This window comes from Schistocerca nitens, chromosome 6 (assembly GCF_023898315.1).
Source record: "Schistocerca nitens isolate TAMUIC-IGC-003100 chromosome 6, iqSchNite1.1, whole genome shotgun sequence".
NCBI lineage: Eukaryota > Metazoa > Arthropoda > Insecta > Orthoptera > Acrididae > Schistocerca > Schistocerca nitens.
In genome coordinates, this window is record NC_064619.1 from 707,369,729 (window position 1) to 707,391,945 (window position 22,217).

A 22,217-nucleotide genomic window follows, 5' to 3' on the forward strand; every position below is an offset into this window, starting at 1 on the left:
GCTTTCTACTATATATATATGTGATGATCGACAAGCTGGTAGCAAAGAACTTTGCATGGCTCATACCCATACTCTCAATGAATACGCATCATCCTGACTGGGATACGACTTCTTTGTCATACATCTAAAATAATAATGTTTGAGTTGTTCTATCGAAGAGTTCTTACACGATTTGAATTTTATGTATCTTGTAGGCAGTATGCCAAATCTGTGTAAACTATACGACGAAGCACAGCTTTCATCTAATGGAAGGCAGGTAGCTGCTGATAAATTAAAGTAAATTTATGATGGGAATAATAGAAGAAAGAGGGGAGGGAGGAAGGGAGAGAGTGTATGTGAGAGAGAGAGAGTGTGTGTGTATTACAGGGTAGACTAAACGAAACTGGCCCAGAAAATACAGGGTGATTCAAAAAGAATACCACAACTTTAGGAATTTAAAACTCTGCAACGACAAAAGGCAGAGCTAAGCACTATCTGTCGGCGAATTAAGGGAGCTATAAAGTTTCATTTAGTTGTACATTTGTTCGCTTGAGGCGCTGTTGACTAGGCGCCAGCGTCAGTTGATGCTAGAAAAGATTGTGTTTAGTGATGAAGCAACTTTCCACACTACCGGGAAAGTCAACCGTCACGATGTCTGTTTATGGGGCACTGAGAATCCGCGGGAAACAACTCAGTATGAACGTGACTCGCCTAAGGTGAACGTTTTCTGTGCCATTTCAGCCAATAAAGTTTTTGGTCCCTTTTTCTTCGAAGGTGCTACTGTAACTGGACTACAGTATCTGGAGATGTTAGAGAATTGGCTGTTCCCTCAGCTCGAACAAGAAGCACAACAATTCATATTTCAGCAGGATGGAGCGCCACCACATTGGCACTTATCTGTCCGTAACTACCTGAAGTCAACTACCCGAGGCGATGGATCGGCCGCCAGGCAGCCCGTGACAGAGCACTTCATCACTGGCCTCCAAGAAGCCCTGATCTTACCCCCAGCGATTTTTTCTTATGGGGGTATGTTAAGGATATGGTGTTTCGGCCACCTCTCCCAGCCACCATTGATGATTTGAAACGAGAAATAACAGCAGCTATCCAAACTGTTACGCCTGATATGCTACAGAGAGTGTGGAACGAGTTGGAGTATCGGGTTGATATTGCCCGTGTGTCTGGAGGGGGCCATAATGAACATCTCTGAACTTGTTTTTGAGTGAAAAAAAACCTTTTTAAATACTCTTTGTAATGATGTATAACAGAAGGTTATATTACGTTTCTTTCATTAAATACACATTTTTAAAGTTGTGGTATTCTTTTTGAATCACCCTGTATTTCATGCGCCTTAAGATAGGCAGCCCTCCTTACATCGTGGGCTGTGGGTATGGACGATGGAAGATGAGTTGCCTATCTTAAGGCACATGAAGTATTTTTCGGACAAGTTTCATTTTGCACGAAGTGATGAACCTAGACACAAACCAGATTTCAGTTCACTGACATTATTGTCACAAAGACTGCATCCAAAAATTATGCTGTTTCCCTGGAGCGCTTCGGCGGTGTGAGCCGCTGGTTTCGCAAAGTAGCGACCAGCGCTGGTGGGATATACGTGGCTACCCGCCACCGGGACGTAAGGCGAGGCGAATCCTGCCCTCAGTTCGGCAGCTGAGGCGGCGATTCCTCAGCCCGTGGCAGGGCGGCTGCCGCTCCTCGGGCCTGCAGATACGGCGGCTAAGACGGATGGGCCGCCACGAAGCGGCGCTCCTTGTCTCGTAACGCGTGAAACACGGCTCGGCCTTGTCTCGGGCCGGCCGGCCACTTTGCTGCCGCACCCTCACACATAAATTGCCGGAAACAAACCTTCTTAGCCGCGAAACAGACTAGACGTTCTCCCACGCAGCCTCAAGATGAAGTCGGCGTTGTTGTTTCTGATAGCCACACTTGTGTAAGGATTATGCCTTTGATTCTGTTTATATATCGGAGTACCACGATACCGAGCGCGTTACGTTGCGTTTATTTCAGCGGTAAATATAGCACTTCTAAATTTAATGTTACAAATTGTTTTTACAGCGTGTTTCTGCGATGGCACACGGATGCATAACTTTCAAATAAAGACTCCAGATTCTGCCAAAATCTTCAACTGACAAGGAAAATTTGAAATTTTCAGTTAGCTTGTTGACCAGGATATTAGGCTGTGCACACGTACGTAGTGTTTTGATTTTGCGTATTGGCATTCTGGTTCCTTTGGGTATATTAGTCGACTCTTTCTTTATTTGTAATTCACTGTTTCTGTTTGAGTTTACATATTGGCATTTTGGCGTTTGGAGATAGTGGTCGGACCTGTGGACAGAAAAATGGAAAGGCAAGTGGGTAAATCTTAACATTTTCGTCACGTTCTTGTGTTTGAGTTCATCAGAGGGATGACAGCAGCTGAGGCAGCCAGAAATATTCGCACAGTGTATGGGGATCATACTAGTGGACAGAGCACGGCAAGATGATGATTTTCTCGTTTTAAGGAGGATCGTTTTACATTAATGACTCTTCAAACTCAGAAAGAATTTCGTGGTGTGATGAAAATCGTTGAAACGGATTAATCCACAATGATCCACGTCATTGTACTCGAAAACTGGTAAATGTGATGAACCGTCATCGTTCCACGATCGTCAGATATTTACATGTAGTGGCGAACGTTCAAAAATCGAGTGTATGGGTATGGCATGCTCTAAGGCAAAATCACAAAAATCAGAGGGTGCTGATATGTGCATCTCTGCTTGCTGAATATCAGTTGGCTCCTGAACAACGCCGATCATTTCTATCCTGTATCGGTACTGGTGAAGGGGATGGTATCCTATGCTAACATAACGAAAAGAAAGAAATGGTCGAGCTCAAAGAAAGCGGCAACTCACAGTGCAAATATCCGTCCACATCCACAAAAAGTAAAGTCGTCCATCTGATGGAACAGTGACGTGGTGCTGTAATCATCCTTGCTTACAATTATTGTCAACTGGTACGCCTTGAAGACGCAGTCGAAGAAGAACGACCACGAAAACTGCGTAAGGTGATGTTACCCCACGATAACGCCTCCACCATGCTGCCAGACTCTTAAAAAAACACTGCACAAGAATTGGGTTGGGAAGTCATTCCGCAGCCGCGAACTGCAGCTGATCTTGTGTCCTCAGATTTTCAAGTTTTACGCTCTCTGTCGATCAACCTTCAAAGAACTTCCTTTTCGGATGAAAATGCGCTCCAAACATGGTTCGTGAGTTCCTCACCTCAAACCACGTGATTTCTACAGTCACGGAATGGAAAATGTACCTCAGCGTTCGTAGTCTTTTGTAAATAGTGAAGGAAAATATATTACTGACGACTGATGTTACGTGTATTTGTTGTTTTTTATTAAAGTTACGGAGAAATGCTACAAACTAATGCATCAATTCAATAGCAACAGGCACGAATCCAAGAAAATGTCATGATGGTCAGGACGTTCTCCCCACTCACAATGAATAGTAAAATTGTTTATATTTTTACGTTATAAATTTCTTTGGTAGCTGTTGAAGGATAGATGAACAGGTAAAGTAGGGGTCTCGAAAAGTAGGGGTCTCGAAAAGTAGGGGTCTCGAAAAGTAGGGGTCTCGAAAAGTAGGGGTCTCGAAAAGTAGGGGTCTCGAAAAGTAGGGGTCTCGAAAAGTAGGGGTCTCGAAAAGTAGGGGTCTCGGAAAGTAGGGGTCTCGGAAAGTAGGGGTCTCGGAAAGTAGGGGTCTCGGAAAGCAGGGGTCTCGGAAAGTAGGGGTCTCGGAAAGTAGGGGTCTCGGAAAGTAGGGGTCTCGGAAAGTAGGGGTCTCGGAAAGTAGGGGTCTCGGAAAGTAGGGGTCTCGGAAAGTAGGGGTCTCGGAAAGTAGGGGTCTCGGAAAGTAGGGGTCTCGGAAAGTAGGGGTCTCGGAAAGTAGGGGTCTCGGAAAGTAGGGGTCTCGGAAAGTAGGGGTCTCGGAAAGTAGGGGTCTCGGAAAGTAGGGGTCTCGGAAAGTAGGGGTCTCGGAAAGTAGGGGTCTCGGAAAGTAGGGGTCTCGGAAAGTAGGGGTCTCGGAAAGTAGGGGTCTCGGAAAGTAGGGGTCTCGGAAAGTAGGGGTCTCGGAAAGTAGGGGTCTCGGAAAGTAGGGGTCTCGGAAAGTAGGGGTCTCGGAAAGTAGGGGTCTCGGAAAGTAGGGGTCTCGGAAAGTAGGGGTCTCGGAAAGTAGGGGTCTCGGAAAGTAGGGGTCTCGGAAAGTAGGGGTCTCGGAAAGTAGGGGTCTCGGAAAGTAGGGGTCTCGGAAAGTAGGGGTCTCGGAAAGTAGGGGTCTCGGAAAGTAGGGGTCTCGGAAAGTAGGGGTCTCGGAAAGTAGGGGTCTCGGAAAGTAGGGGTCTCGGAAAGTAGGGGTCTCGGAAAGTAGGGGTCTCGGAAAGTAGGGGTCTCGGAAAGTAGGGGTCTCGGAAAGTAGGGGTCTCGGAAAGTAGGGGTCTCGGAAAGTAGGGGTCTCGGAAAGTAGGGGTCTCGGAAAGTAGGGGTCTCGGAAAGTAGGGGTCTCGGAAAGTAGGGGTCTCGGAAAGTAGGGGTCTCGGAAAGTAGGGGTCTCGGAAAGTAGGGGTCTCGGAAAGTAGGGGTCTCGGAAAGTAGGGGTCTCGGAAAGTAGGGGTCTCGGAAAGTCGGGGTCTCGGAAAGTCGGGGTCTCGGAAAGTCGGGGTCTCGGAAAGTCGGGGTCTCGGAAAGTCGGGGTCTCGGAAAGTCGGGGTCTCGGAAAGTCGGGGTCTCGGAAAGTCGGGGTCTCGGAAAGTCGGGGTCTCGGAAAGTAGGGGTCTCGGAAAGTAGGGGTCTCGGAAAGTAGGGGTCTCGGAAAGTAGGGGTCTCGGAAAGTAGGGGTCTCGGAAAGTAGGGGTCTCGGAAAGTAGGGGTCTCGGAAAGTAGGGGTCTCGGAAAGTAGGGGTCTCGGAAAGTAGGGGTCTCGGAAAGTAGGGGTCTCGGAAAGTAGGGGTCTCGGAAAGTAGGGGTCTCGGAAAGTAGGGGTCTCGGAAAGTAGGGGTCTCGGAAAGTAGGGGTCTCGGAAAGTAGGGGTCTCGGAAAGTAGGGGTCTCGGAAAGTAGGGGTCTCGGAAAGTAGGGGTCTCGGAAAGTAGGGGTCTCGGAAAGTAGGGGTCTCGGAAAGTAGGGGTCTCGGAAAGTAGGGGTCTCGGAAAGTAGGGGTCTCGGAAAGTAGGGGTCTCGGAAAGTAGGGGTCTCGGAAAGTAGGGGTCTCGGAAAGTAGGGGTCTCGGAAAGTAGGGGTCTCGGAAAGTAGGGGTCGCGGAAAGTAGGGGTCGCGGAAAGTAGGGGTCGCGGAAAGTAGGGGTCGCGGAAAGTAGGGGTCGCGGAAAGTAGGGGTCGCGGAAAGTAGGGGTCGCGGAAAGTAGGGGTCGCGGAAAGTAGGGGTCGCGGAAAGTAGGGGTCGCGGAAAGTAGGGGTCGCGGAAAGTAGGGGTCGCGGAAAGTAGGGGTCGCGGAAAGTAGGGGTCGCGGAAAGTAGGGGTCGCGGAAAGTAGGGGTCGCGGAAAGTAGGGGTCGCGGAAAGTAGGGGTCGCGGAAAGTAGGGGTCTCGGAAAGTAGGGGTCTCGGAAAGTAGGGGTCTCGGAAAGTAGGGGTCTCGGAAAGTAGGGGTCTCGGAAAGTAGGGGTCTCGGAAAGTAGGGGTCTCGGAAAGTAGGGGTCTCGGAAAGTAGGGGTCTCGGAAAGTAGGGGTCTCGGAAAGTAGGGGTCTCGGAAAGTAGGGGTCTCGGAAAGTAGGGGTCTCGGAAAGTAGGGGTCTCGGAAAGTAGGGGTCTCGGAAAGTAGGGGTCTCGGAAAGTAGGGGTCTCGGAAAGTAGGGGTCTCGGAAAGTAGGGGTCTCGGAAAGTAGGGGTCTCGGAAAGTAGGGGTCTCGGAAAGTAGGGGTCTCGGAAAGTAGGGGTCTCGGAAAGTAGGGGTCTCGGAAAGTAGGGGTCTCGGAAAGTAGGGGTCTCGGAAAGTAGGGGTCTCGGAAAGTAGGGGTCTCGGAAAGTAGGGGTCTCGGAAAGTAGGGGTCTCGGAAAGTAGGGGTCTCGGAAAGTAGGGGTCTCGGAAAGTAGGGGTCTCGGAAAGTAGGGGTCTCGGAAAGTAGGGGTCTCGGAAAGTAGGGGTCTCGGAAAGTAGGGGTCTCGGAAAGTAGGGGTCTCGGAAAGTAGGGGTCTCGGAAAGTAGGGGTCTCGGAAAGTAGGGGTCTCGGAAAGTAGGGGTCTCGGAAAGTAGGGGTCTCGGAAAGTAGGGGTCTCGGAAAGTAGGGGTCTCGGAAAGTAGGGGTCTCGGAAAGTAGGGGTCTCGGAAAGTAGGGGTCTCGGAAAGTAGGGGTCTCGGAAAGTAGGGGTCTCGGAAAGTAGGGGTCTCGGAAAGTAGGGGTCTCGGAAAGTAGGGGTCTCGGAAAGTAGGGGTCTCGGAAAGTAGGGGTCTCGGAAAGTAGGGGTCTCGGAAAGTAGGGGTCTCGGAAAGTAGGGGTCTCGGAAAGTAGGGGTCTCGGAAAGTAGGGGTCTCGGAAAGTAGGGGTCTCGGAAAGTAGGGGTCTCGGAAAGTAGGGGTCTCGAAACCATCCAGCACCTACAAGCTAGATTTAATGGAATATACTATTCAGGTTCTCGCTCAGGCTGATCGACTTGCATCCTGATCGCCTCCAGAAACCATTCCAGCCAGGTAAAGGCAACCGTTCAGAATTCGTCAGACCACACGCAGAACGGGCAAATCACAGAAAGATGGGTAAGCAAAGACGCAAAGTGAAAAGCTCTCTACTAAGAACAAAAGAACTTGAAGACTTACTCTCCATGTGTAGGCGGAAATGTCTTGAAACAGCATTTCAATCGATCACGCGCTGTCATAGCTGTTGCCAGCAATCCTATATTCACGACTGTAGTGCTAAGTAAAATACTGCTATCGTGAGTGCACACTTCAGTTGCATAGTGTACAAATTAGAAGTTGTCATAAATGACTGCTCCTTGGTATTATAAACTGGTCTGCAAAACTTAAGGTCACTACATTACAGTATTGCACAGAATGTAACGGAAGGAATACGCTACGAGAAGAGCAGAAATGAGACTTTTCTTCACAGACAATAATTACAGTGAAGTCCCAATGAGCTATGAGGATCACCTGGACATTACAAAAGGCGAGACATGGTTCTTCATAGGCTGTGCCACCACCACGGACGGCAGTGTATGCTCTGCAACGCGCTCCCCTACTGGCCACAAGTTTGCCAAGGACCTTGCGCGGTAGGTCTTCCATTCCTCGAGAAGCGCTGATGACAACTGCTAGATGGCATTTGGTTCATGTGGACGTGCTACAGTACGACTCCATAACGCATATCACATGTGCTCGATGGGATTTTAAGTCCGGACAGGCGAGTAGAGTTGCTGTTAAATCCTCTCGTTCCAAGAGCTGCTCCAATTGCTCTTTGCGATGCGGTTTGTGTCACCACGTAAATGAAGTAGCGGCCGAATATACTTCTGAAAAGATGTACCTGGAAAGGGAGTATAGTGTAACAATAACATTGTCTCCATGCTCCATAACACCTATACCTGACAACCAAAGCGATCATATTAGAGTATCTTCCAATAATTCTGTCGACAACTACTTAATAGCCCAGATGCGCTCACGGTATTTATGCCGAATCTCGAGCATGAGACATGTGTTATTGTCTTTCGACGCATACGTCTGGTAATGACATGCTCAGGACACCGAAGTTGTGTGTGCTGCTCCCGGTGACGGAATTGACGACGATCTAGTCATTGAGTGTCGAACGACCCCATCGATTCTGTTGTGACTGGATAATCTTAATTATCTAGTTGCAAGCCGTCGTCAAGATTTGTAAGATTATCGGCAAGGCGCATTTCCATTCATTCTTTGATTACTGAATCCCAAAGACTAGAAAGTGGAGGTAAAATTTTTGTTCTCTTGTATTCCATTGAGTGTTCCATGGACGTACAGTGTTGTGGTACTGCTGATTTTACCGGTTGCCGAAGACGGGTGTATCCTTAGTGTTCTGTACCACGCTCCTGGACAGTTCGTGTCGTTTGGCCTATATAAGCAGCATCACACACGCAGGAAATTTTAAAACGCCAGCATTTTTCAGTTCTAGATCGTCTTTAACGGATCCTACAAGGCCCAAGCTCTTCGCTGTTGGATGCAATATGTTGTTTTTGTATTTCGTGAGCAATTTACCTACTTTAGAAAACATATTCCCGCCATATGGAAGGAACGAAATTGGTTTATAGCCAACAGTGTCCTCAGTGCGTTGTTTCTTGTCATTATAGCTGTGCATGGCCTTTCTTACTTGACGTGAAGTGTAGCCATTCTCTTAAAAAATAAATAAATAGAAACTTCTCAGTGTCTTAATTCTGCGTGGAGGTTTTTATCGGCCGATATTACTTGTGCCTGATCCATTAATGTACTAAGAACAGCAACGGTTCGTGCGGCGTGATGGCAGCTAGACACCTGGAGTACAGATCTGTGTGTGTGTGTGTGTTTCCTCTACACAGAATGTCCTAATGACCCACGATTCTTACGGCGTACTTGCACATCTGGAAAGGGTAAAATCCCATCTTTCTCGATCGTAAACTTGATGTTCTTACGTAATGAGTTTGTGATAAAGGAATGTCTCCATTTCTTGTCAGCCATGATGCCATACAACAAAAAGATTAGCCACCACAGAGGGCAAAGAGCTCCCCATGGCCAAGCCGTGTTTCTTCAAAGAACTGGTTATTAAATAAGAAGTAGGTTTAGAAGAGACTATGTTTGAACAAGGTGTGGGGCGGCGGGTGGAAAATATGTTGTTGTATAAATGTCGCAGGTTCGAATCCAGCCTCGGGCACGGATCTGATGTCCTTGCGTTAGTTAGGTTTAAGTAGTTCTACGTTGTAGCGGACTGATGACAACAGATGTTAAGTCCCATAGTGCTCAGAGCCATTTGAACCATTTTTAACGTAGAAGAATTATTTACTTCGAAATTCACAACTGGGAATGTTATGGTTATGCCTACGATTAACTAACTTTTTGTAGAAAGTCGTGTGTTGCGCGCGCTGTTCTACATTAAGTTCAATATGACGTCAGATGATAAACTGCGAATCAAAACAGTTGCATTAAGTAACATAAAAATCCAGTAAGTTCACAGGATGTGATAACAAGATATATGTACAAAATTTTGTTTTCAAACATGTAAATACTGTCTTAAAAAGTAAAATAAAAATATGTACAAGTAGTAAAGAGCGTTTTCCTATTACGTAGAAAAATTTTTAAGAATCATTGATGATACTGGAACTTCAGCGACACATGTCTGGAAATTGAAAAGATAAAGAAAGCTTGTTTTTTGCTCAAGGCGGAACCTCTTCAAAAACAAAATTATACCTACGACCACTTGCGCTGTCCTTCGTTCTGTAAGTTCCATACCCCTTACGTGAGATTATAAATTTTGAAGTCTCTAGCTCTTTTCTGTTGCGCCAATGATTTTTACAGAAAAACGTCCAAATTTCGAAAATGGCTAAAGTTATCGAACTGATATTCAACACATTTTGTTTTAGTATTACTCCTGACATGCTAGAAATGTTTTAGGTTATTTGCTTGATTTTTAAAGTATTGCGCAACCTTTATGACGTCAGAGCTAGTTACAGCGGACTGGCTGGCACACAATGGAAAGACTGATGTGAATTTACTATGGCGTGAGTAGGCTGCTTCCCTACATCACCCTCTACTTAAATTTTTTGTTTTTGAATGTTAATGAGAAAAAAATAAATTTAATTACAAAAAAGGGAAGCAAGAGTACAGCTTAACTTCCTATGAAAATTTTAAATTGAAATGTAAACATGTAGAAACATTAAAAGAAAACTGATTACCTACATTAATTATTTAAATTGTGGGCATGTTCACTGCCTCTTAAGCAACATTATTACTCAAAATCCAAGCAAAATCAATGAAACACTTTGGCATACATATTGCCTTAGACAAACACACACATAAAATTATGTAAAATTATGAAAATCTTAAATCCATTAAATACATTTTTACTTACACAAATTCAAAGAAAATAAAATGATACATAAACAGATGATTATCTCTTAGCAGTCTTTTCTAAACTTGTAAGAAAATTTCACAAATCATTTTTACACACGTGGTTGTAGCCACTTTGGCTGGCGTCCTACACTTCCATTCACAAGGGTAGAGGAGGGGAAGTTGCTATGGTGTGCGTCCTTCACGTTCACTCTAAATTACATGGGGAAAGGGGAGGGGTCACTGTGAGTTGTGTCCAAGTCACTCCACGCTTTCACGCAGCTACCAGGCTGCCATTATCTGATTTGTCCTGTAGAACAAACAAAAAGAGTGCCTCAGACTCTGTTCACTTAATATCTAAGTGTGTGTCACAATGAAATGGGGATATATACATTTTATCCTTCAATATTTTTCTGGAACAAAGTTAACAGAACTTTTTCAATTTTTACTCTCGTGGTTACTTAATTGTCATAAAATCGGTAAACAAATGGCTCAAAACGCCGTTAGTCAAGTACTAGAGAAAATTTATGCTCAAGGCATACTATCATGAATCCTATTTAACATCAATTTATTATTTCTGGGCGGGAACACTGAACCAATGCTCGGTACATTCCTGATACATGTGTATTTTATTTATTTAGCTGACTCATCTTCGATTACCTTATTCTTAGAGATAGTATGAGTATATTTGATTAGTAGTTTTCTCAGCTTCTTTGTACATGTGAGTAACTTTTGGTAATAGTACAGTTCTGAGTGTTCAAAACACACTACGTTTAGTTGACTACTAATTCCACTTATTGGTCCTCTGCTGTTGTGTCAGTTCCACACCTGCAATCATGTACTTACTTCATTGAAGTGTATTTATGCTGAGCTAAAAATGTTTCACGTCTGCCATTATGTACTTACTTACTTTGCTAGTGTATGAACTTAAGTAATACTCACTCCATTTAAATTTAAAGCACAGGATAGCACATTTATTTCATATCCATAGTGTATTGCAGCTGATCAATTTGCTTACGTGGCAATCCATTTCCGCTCGATCGGACGCTGAAACCACAGGTAGTCTCTCTCGACCTACCACTAAAGTGCATCAAGTAATTATGGACGAGCGTAATGCTAAATTCCTTAAACCTATAGGACACCATGAGCTGCTCTGTCTCATTTAACATAAGGGTACCTATGGTCGCATTCACGCCTCCAACTCATAACCTCAATACGTGTAGGTGTATCCTGTCACACACTACACCAAATAACGGTCAGCTCCAACCTTATAAATACTTCAGGGACGTGTCCTTCACTTCTCAACCACAAACACTGCTCAATTCTATTACACTGCCATTCCTTGCTACACAAGGTGAATTTATCCTTACAACTTATCTGCATATTTTTCGGAACACTAAGCAATCTCTTTTACTATTAATTAGTTAGCTCTACAGCATACAATAGGTTTTACTGCCACTTCAGATCCTGCTTGTACACGAATTCGCATATCTTTTTAAAATATTATTGTGGGACCATTTCCAATAAAACAACACTTTGTACTTACTATATTACCTGGGTTCTATACATAATTGTTATTCAAATACATTTGTATCTTAATTACGTCATACTTCTCTATTGTTTGTCACTATTAGGTTTGTCACATTAGGTAATTTTCTTCACTAATCGGTGGATAGAATGGTTACAGAACTCATGGCTTGATAGCCATGACGGAAAATTTTTGTGTTGGAAAGAAGGGGTCGCAATTTTAGGTGTATAGGAAAGATGAAGAGTGAGTGAGACCTGAAATGGAAAGAAGATCTCACACAGCTGGGACTTCACAGCTGCCACACTGTGTAGAGGTTATAGAACAACCTCCTCCCTACAGAATTCGTTCATAACCTTTGACCACGCCACGTCGTTCTGAAAATACTTTATGATGCCTTTTCAGAACCTGTCTCAGTTCTTCCTTCTGATTAGCTGAAATTTTATCGATTTCCTGCAATTTAGCTTCTATTTTGTTTAAAATAATTGCTTCTTCTTCTTCTGTGTTCAGCTTATTTTTACTGAGATTAGCACCTTCGTCCCAATACCTCCTATTTTTCAGAGCTCGTATAGGCAGCTCCCAAGTTCCATCATTAGTTACTACATGTTTATCACTAAAAGGTACTGTAATTACTCCTGTTATTGGCAAGACCATCTTCAACTGGCTTTTTTCAAAGTCAACAACACTCTGATATTTCGACAAGAAATCTATGCCAATTAAAACTTCAATACTGAGATTGTTTACAATTGAACATGGATGATCAATTAAATTACCATTAATGTTAAAGGGCAGCAAAGCTTCTTGCTTTACTGTTTTTGACACCTTGCCAGTAGCACCAATTATTCTTAGTCCTGATAACCTCATTACTGTAAGCTTGTCTTTACCAGGTAATGCCTCAAAGAAGGACTGAGATATCGCACTCACTTCACTTCCACTGTCTAAGAGACAACGTACATTGATACCCAACACATTCACTATTATTAAAGGGTGGCTTATTCTAGGTTGTACAGGTGGTTCCTCAAACTCATCCAATAGTTCCTTTTGGATTTGTCTTCAACTAAAGTGATAGACATATGTCTTCATTACATTTAGGTCACAGTGTGTAGGGGTTTCCTGAATTACATTTTCAGCTGCCTTTTCCAGTCGGTCTATTAATTTCAAATCGAAACACCGCACGACTTCATTACATTTAGTTTGCTGAACATGACCCAAATTACTGTAGTCTGAGCGATTCTGCGCCTCCAGACCGGGCATAACACTAGTTACAGCTAAACCACTTTCACCATTATCGTCGGGTTCCTTCTCAAATGACAACTGGTCATAGCTACTGGGTTCATCGACCCCCAACAGGCTACCCTCTACAGTCTCACTTACCTCCTGTCCTAAATCTATTAGTACAGTATGAACATCCTGCAGAGGCACTTTAGATAAGAGCACATCATCCTCATCGTAAATATAAGCATGAATTTCTTCTGCTTCTCCACCTGACAATTCAGTATTTTGTAGCTCCTCCCTATCGTTACACTGCTGCGCCTTCTCTTTCTCTTCCCACTTAGAAAGCGTCTCTAACACGGTATCTATCAAATACTGTGAGTGATCTAATATTTCTGCTGTATTCTTAGATGCTACCGACTCTTCATCCACCTGTTCAGTCTGAGTATTCTGATCTGTGTTACCAATTCCCGTAACTACTGGCTTAGGAAAAGTAACCGCCTGGTGAGCGCCAGTGTCCTCATAGACGGGAACTAGTTTTCCTGCCTCGGCCTACTACTGTTTCCTTTATTTCCATTATAGTTAACTGGCACAGCATTGCTTTCCGTACTGTTGTGTACATGCATAATTTTGTTTGGAACAAAATTATTATCACTTGGATGCCATTGTTGGTTCTGATAATTATTTCTCCAATTCCTACCTCTCTTAGGATGGTGAACACCTATTGTTCTGATGTTTATGTTGCCATTCTGCTCGTTCTTAAAATTACTACTATTGTTATTAGTATTTCTGTTATTACGTGCTTGCTCCTCATTGGCAGCAACACGTTCTACACGTTCCAAATATTCAATGAAACGATCCAGATTGTCTCTAGGGCAGATATAATTCTAGTTTGCCAATACCATGGCAGTTTGGCTTCAAGACCTAGTATAATCATTTCCGGTTTTAGGTTTTCCGCCAAATGTGACAAACGTGAGATCCATGACCTAGCAAATTCTTTGATTCCTTGCCTGCATTGAAGCGTTTTCCACTCCAAAATTCTCTCAACACTTCATTCTGATTATTGCTAGACCAATACTCATTAATGAAAGCTATTTTAAACTCCGCTAATGTTTTACACTTCAACATAACATCAGCTGACCAACGCATGGCGTCACCTGCTAAATGGCTTCTAATAAATGAGATTTTCTCTCGTTCAGACCAAGTTGGTGGAATCACATCTTCAAAATCGTTCCAGAAATCTAGCGGGTGGATATTTTTTCTGGATCTAACCGCAAGAACTACCGACACACGATAAAAGCGGCGTTTGCAGCTACAACTTGTTGTATACTACCATTACCAGAAGTTACTGAAGCTACTTTACTCTCAATGTTAGCAATGTTAGTACTAATATTTTCCACTCTCATTTCAACATTATCTACTCTTTGCACAATATGAGTAGTATCAGTTTTGATTGCGTCTACTTCTGCTTGACATATGTTTACTTTTATATTAACATCTTTAAATCTATCTGAGCACAGTTCAGATTCCGCCTCGATCTTTTCTGTTAACTTGTGCTCCAGCTTCGCATCTTCCATTTGGAAGTCTTTGCGAACCTCAGCAACTTCGGATTTTACTGTTTTATACATTTCAGAAAATTGTTGAGCAACCTTTTTCTTAATATCCACATGATTGTAATCAATTTTATAATTCAAACTGTCTAGATCCTCTTTCAACTTATTGCAACCAGCCTTGAAGGTATCGTTCATTACCTCCAATCGTTTATTAAAATTAGTTTGGCTGGCCACAATCCTTTTATTTACCTCAATTATATTAGATTTTAATTCAGCATGACTGCTTTTGAACTGTTCACTTATTTCAGACTTTAATTCAGCTGTCATTTGAGCATTACTGGCAACTATTGCTTGTAATATAACATTTAAATCAATAGCCCCAGTATCTTTGGGTTGCTCACTAGCTGGTTTCTTTTCACACTCAGGTGACGAAAAACTAGCTCCAACGCCAGAATCATCAAAACTAAATGAACTTCTGATTGATCAGTCATATCTAACTTATCCTTTTTAAACTCTACTACCTCTGATGACTGTTTCGTTTTTAACTCATCAGATACACTATCATCAAATAAATTTACAATTTCTAATTTCTGCTTTACTACAGGGGTCTCTATTGTTGAATCATTGCCCCTTTTTACACTACGGCCAGGAGACAATACTTCAAATTTCACTTTAACATTACTACTTTCATGCATATTTACACTTTAACCGTTGTCTGGATTTACAGTTCCCTCAACAGACATAGGTTTTGATTAATGTTTAACCGCAGTTTCTTTTGGCAGTTCCATCGCCGACAGTCTTTTAGTGCAGGTTAATAAATTTTTTAACAACTTTTCACTTAACTTAGTTCCTTCTGCACGACGTATGGCGTTGCCGGCGTGGTGTACCAGGACTACTGATGCGATGCAGCTCGCTGAATTGCAGACGGCACTCCGACGGGTGTTGTGTGTTTGCGTGGCCCGCAACTGCAGGCGTGGTTCTGGCTGCTCCGGCGGACGACTGCGATGAGGCGAAACTGGCTTCTTGCGATGCCGGCATCGCCGCTAGACTCAGTGCCAGCTCTGTCAATCCAGATGCGTTGTTAATCCAATTGCGTCGTCCACATGCACACGTAACACATTAACTGTTCTATTAATCAGTTGCGCGTCGCATTTCACTCGCGAATCCGAATATTTCAAATTAACTTTCACTTCTACTCAGTTTCTTTCCCGGCCAATGCAACAATTGGGGGCGGCGGGTGGAATTTTATCGTTGTTATTATATTTGTTTGTAGAATGTAGAAACACTGCATTTTCCGGCCGATTAACCATATGTGTGGCGGCGGGTGGAATTATTGTTGTTGAAAATGTTCCTATTATTTAGAATGTTAAAACACTTCATTTCCCGTTATTTATGCTGTTGTTTGCCGTTCTCAACACTGGCTCTCTAACTACAATGTGTTCCACCAGAAAGTGATTAGCAAAACGTGAAGCCTGTAATTAGAATTCCTAGTGCCCACTTCATCTGAGAATACACTTATAGTTACAGCTTATAGCTCAGAGGTATTAGGAGATTTTCCGGGATTTATAATCAAAAACAGTCTTTGGGAAAAAAAAAGGTTCTGTATTCTGAAAGTCACAGATGAAAACAAAAGAATCCACTCAATCTAACTAACAGAGCAGTTCAGAGTCTAATGCGCTGATGCCACTATAACTGTCCAAATTAAATATTTAAATGAATGCTCGCCTTAATTTGATAATTAGGTTCATCAAACGCCACGCTAAATAATGGTAGAATGTTTGTCCCGCGGCGGCACGTGAAAATACGGCAATACGCAAACTGAAGATCGATAATTAAAGTCATCCCAGAATTAACACTTCACTCGAAAATGATTTCATGGTTACACGTATCCCGAGTAACTTAATACGGCATCCGAGGCTGTTTGTAGCAATGATACCGACGCGACGCGACTCCCGACACAGATGGCGTGCTATTCAGCGTCTGGAGAGAACTGGGGCCTTGATCCTCACGCAGCGTTCTTGTATATAAAGCCGCGGTGCGGACGGCTAAGGGAACGCCTGATCAAATCGGCTCTCCCGACTAGCCGCTGGGATAGTAATGCACCACATTAAGTTATTGAATAAATCATAGCTTCTTTTGCTGATGGCCGATGAAGCTCTTAATTTAAATGTGCATTCAGCTCACAGGTAAGTATTCATAATAAAATTTTGACGTGACTAAGTTAAATATTTTGGGCGAGAGAATTAATTTAATTACACTGCACGCAGTAGACGAGCTCTGAACTGGCTCTTTGGAGATACGCTGTCGCTATAGTTTTATAGGTATTCAAATGAAACTTCTCACATCTTCATAGTTATAGCGGATCTCCAACCTACTTAAATATAAACATCCTAGCCTTATTTATTAGCCCACTTAATCTATCTTGCTTCCTTAATTTTTAAGACAAAAACCAGAAAATATTGAATTTCCACTAAAATCTTAATTTGTGAGATCCAGAAGACTGTTTTTATTAAATAATTATGAAAAATGAATCTAAATTTTTAATTCTCTAGCTCTTTTCTGTTGCGCCAATGATTTTTACAGAAAAACGTCCAAATTTCGAAAATGGCTAAAGTTATCGAACTGATATTCAACACACATTAATTTAGTATTACTCCTGACATGCTAGAACCATTTCAGGTTATTCACTTGGTTTTTAAAGTATTGCGCAACCTTTATGACGTCAGAGCTAGTTACAGCGGACTGGCTCGTAAACAGTGGAAAGACTGATGTGAATTTACTATGGCGTGAGTAGGCTGCTTCCCTACAAAGGCTGCCACGCCAGCACTGAATAAGTTACCAATAAGACAACTAAAGGCACTTTGGCAAAAAGTGAGACCGCACCAAAGCTAACAAGTAAATCCGAGCTGCTAAGCTCAAATGTCTTCAAGTGATTGGCAAAATCCACAGAATCATATATATGGTGATAGCAATTACTCACATACGGCTTGAATAGAGAGACCAGATGTCTTAGAATAGATCAAGGCACCAATATCACACACCTTTAAACTTAGTGGAACACCATCCTGGCGAACCGTGGGAAGACCGCATAGATTTGGAGGTACTACATTGTGTGGTCTCCATCTGTTTAGGTGGAGAACTATCCTTCAGAAGAGTATCAATTTTCCTTGATATACGGCTCGTTAGGCTCTTCCCCCATTCTGCGGTACGTACAATCACTTAGTTGGCTTGGTAGCCTTCCCTTGTCAAAATAACCGTGGCATTACCCTTATCTGCAGGGACTATGACTGTACTAGTATCATGCCGGAGGCTACGGAGAGCGGCTCTTCCAGCTGGCGAGATGTTACTCCGTGGTGGCACAGATTTCATTAGCGTTCGGCATGATTCTCGTCGAATCCTTTAGCTCCAGTTTCCAGTTTTTGGCATTCAGTAATCAAAGAATCGGTGGAAATACGTCCTGACGATAATCTTAAAAATCGTGACAACGCCTTCAACTGGTTAATTAAAATACCCAGTGACAGTGGAATCGACAGGGTCGTTCGACACCCAGTGATTAAATCATTTTTCAGTTCCATCACAGAGTGCAGCACACACAACTCGGCTGTCCCGCTCATATCATTACCAGACACATGCGCCGAGAGACGCCAGCACATTCTGCATGCGCGACATTCGGCATAAATAACAGTGAATGCAACTGGGCTCTTCAGTAGTTGTCTACTCACCTGAAGATGGACGGACGTCTCTGGGGCGAAATGTCGTGGCAGAAATTCGATCGGATTCAGCTGCACACCCGAAAATTATTAGAGGAGATGCATCGGGAAAATTTCAGAACTTTCATTCTAGACTACGTTCGTCAATGCACCATGTGTTCTCACCTCTCGCCAAATGACGGTACGTCCAGAATAACTACTCATACTGAGTCTGGTTTCATCTGAGAAGAGCATGAGACCCCACTTTCGTGTCCGCAGCTCGTGGTCGTGCGGTAGCGTTCTCGTTTCCCGTGCCCCGGTTCCCGGGTTCGATTCCCAGCGGGGTCAGGGATTTTCTCTGCCTCGTGATGACTGGGTGCTGGGTGCTGTGTGCTGTCCTTAGGTTAGTTAGGTTTAAGTAATTCTAAGTTCTAGGGGACTGATGACCATAGATGTTAAGTCCCGTAGTGCTCAGAGCCATTTGAACCAATCAACACTGCTAGGAGTGTCTTCCTCAGAATATAAATCAAAGAATGGTCTATAACATGGTCACAGAATTATGACTAGAAACGTATGATACAGAGTATAAGTCCAGAATCATCGTGAAAGACTAGCAGTACTTATGACATTTATAAAATAATGTAGTGGCTTCAGAGATGAACCGCGGTGATGCGCTACCGCCCCCCACCCCCACCTACCCCCGTGACCATACTCAACGAGTCTCTCGGCGAGGTGGGGCAAGGTCCCACTCTTCCAATGTTTTGGAGAGGCAGTGCGATGTAGCTCTGTGTATCGTTTTGTGGGGACTGACCGGGTACGGCTGCAGGTTACGGCTGCTGGAGATCTATTTCAAGAATCATAAGTCATGTTGACCGGAGAATGCAGGCTCTAAAACGTTCCGTCGACCATTCGAGACACAAGCACGAATAAATTAAGCCGAATAACGGGTTTCCGCTAGGCGATACAGTAGGACATTAGGAATCTGTCGGAAGCTCCTGCTTGAAGCAATAAAAAAAGGTCTCCAGTTTGCGAAAATAGTCAGCGGTGGGTCTTTTAATCAGTATACCAGAAGACTACACACTTGAAAGAAGATGCTCGGAATAAAACACGGAGCTAATACTGTAGCTCTTTCCTATTACAGTTACTTCTCTTTTTTTATATTATAGTCAGCTGTTAAGATACAAAAAGAGACGTTACTTTTCTGAATGGAAGCAGAAAAACAAAACAAAATAAAGGGAAAAGAATGAGGAGATTACTATGTGGAAATTGTTAAAACTTGTCAAGGATATACAAATTTTCAGATGGTTTGGCGTCAATCAAAAGGTGTTTTAATTGGAACAGAACAACATATAGAAACAGGTCAATCTTTTCTATGTAACTGTAGGTAAGTATTAGTGTATTTCCCGTTAAAGGAATATTAATTGACGTAAAGAGAAGTTCAGTGTGTTATAGAAAACTTCAGCACGCTGAAGAGAGAGGACCGTTTCTACTGTTGTTGTTGTTGTGGTCTTCAGTCCTGAGACTGGTTTGATGCAGCTCTCCATGCTACTCTATCCTGTGCAAGCTTCTTCATCTCTCAGTACTTACTGCAACCTACATCTTTCTGAATCTGCTTAGTGTACTCATCTCTTGGTCTCCCTCTACGATTTTTACCCTCCACGCTGCCCTCCAATGCTAAATTTGTGATTCCTTGATGCCTCAAAACATGTCCTACCAACTGATCCCTTCTTCTAGTCAAGTTGTGCCACAAACTTCTCTTCTCCCCAATCCTATTCTATACCTCCTCATTAGTTATGTGATCTACCCATTTAATCTTCAGCATTCTTCTGTAGCACCACATTTCGAAAGCTTCTATTCTCGTCCAAACTAGTTATCGTCCATGTTTCACTTCCATACATGGCTACACTCCATACAAATACTTTCAGAAACGACTTCCTGACACTTAAATCTATACTGGATGTTAACAAATTTCTCTTCCTCAGAAACACTTTCCTTGCCATTGCCAGTCTACATTTAAATCCTCTCTACTTCGACCATCATCAGTTATTTTACTCCCTAAATAGCAAAACTCCTTTACTGCTTTAAGTGTCTCATTTCCTAATCTAATTCCCTCAGCATCACCCGATTTAATTTGACTACATTCCATTATCCTCGTTTTTCTTTTGTTGATGTTCTTCTTACATCCTCCTTTCAAGACACTGTCCATTCCGTTCAACAGCTCTTCCAAGTCCTTTGTTGTCTCTGACAGAGTTACAATGTCATCGGCGAACCTCAAAGTTTTTACTTCTTCTCCATGAATTTTAATACCTACTCCGAATTTTTCTTTTGTTTCCGTCCCAACCACTGCTTCCCTTTCATGCCCCTCGACTCTTATAACTGCCATCTGGTTTCTGTACAAATTGTAAATAGCCTTTCGCTCCCTGTATTTTACCCCTGCCACCTTCAGAATTTGAAAGAGAGTATTCCAGTTAATATTGTCAAAAGCTTTCTCTAAGTCTACAAATGCTAGAAACGTAGGTTTGACTTTTCTTAATCTTTCATCTAAGATTAGTCGTAAGGTTAGTATTGCCTCACGAGTTCCAACATTTCTACGGAATCCAAACTGATATTCCCCGAGGTTCGCTTCTACCAGTTTCTCCATTCGTCTGTAAAGAATTCGCGTTAGTATTTAGCAGATGTGACTTATTAAACTGATAGTTCGGTAATTTTCACATCTGTCAACACCTGCTTTCTTTGGGATTGGAATTATTACATTCTTCTTGAAGTCTGAGGGTATTTCGCCTGTCTCATACATCTTGCTCACCAGATGGTAGAGTTTTGTCGTGACTGGCTCTCCCAAGGCCATCAGTAGTTCTAATGGAATGTTGTCTACTCCCGGAGCCTTGTTTCGACTCAGGTCTTTCAGTGCTCTGTCAAACTCTTCACGCAGTATCTTATCTCCCATTTCGTCTTCATCTACATCCTCTTCCATTTCCATAATATTGTCCTCAAGTACATTGTCCTTGAATAAACACTCTTTATACTCCTTCCACCTTTCTGCCTTCCCTTCTTTGCTTAGAACTGGGTTGCCATCTGAGCTCTTGATATTCATACAAGTGGTTCTCTTCTCTCCAAAGGTCTCTTTAATTTTCCTGTAGGCAGTATCTATCTTACCCCTAGTGAGACAAGCCTCTACATCCTTACATTTGTCCTCTAGCCATCCCTGCTTAGCCATTTTGCACTTCCTGTCGATCTCATTTTTGAGACGTTTGTATTCCTTTTTGCCTGCTTCATTTACTGCATTTTTATATTTTCTCCTTTCATCAATTAAATTCAATATTTATTCTGTTACCCAAGGATTTCTATTAGCCCTCGTCATTTTACCTACTTGATCCCCTGCTGCCTTCACTACTTCATCCCTCAGAGCTACCCATTCTTCTTCTACTGTATTTCTTTCCCCCATTCCTGTCAATTGTTCCCTTATGCTCTCCCTGAAACTCTCTACAACCTCTGGCTCTTTCAGTTTATCCAGGTCCCATCTCCTTAAATTCCCACCTTATTGCAGTTTCTTCAGTTTCAATCTGCAGTTCATAACCAATAGATTGTGGTCAGAATCCATATCTGCCCCTGGAAATGTCTTACAATTTAAAACCTGGTTCCTAAATCTCTGTCTTACCATTATATAATCTATCTGATACCTTTTAGTATCTCCAGGATACTTCCAGGTATACAACCTTCTTTTATGATTCTTGAACCAAGTGTTAGTTATGATCAAGTTATGCTCTGTGCAAAATTCCAACAGGCGGCTTCTTCTTTCATTTCTTCCCCCCAATCCATATTGACGTACTATGTTTCCTTCTCTCCCTTTTCCTACTGACGAATTCCAGTCACCCATGACAATTAAATTTTCGTCTCCCTTCACTACCTGAATAATTTCTTTTATGTCGTCATACATTTAATCTATTTCTTCATCATCTGCAGAGCTAGTTGGCATATAAACTTGTACTACTGTAGTAGGCATGGGCTTTGTGTCTATCTTGGCCACAATAATGCGCTCACTATGCTGTTTGTAGTAGCTAACCCGCACTCCTATTTTTTTTTATTCATTATTAAACCTACTCCTGCATTACCTCTATTTGATTTTGTATTTATAACCCTGTAATCACCTGACCAAAAGTCTTGTTCCTCCTGCCACCGAACTTCACTAATTCCTACTATATCTAACTTTAACCTATC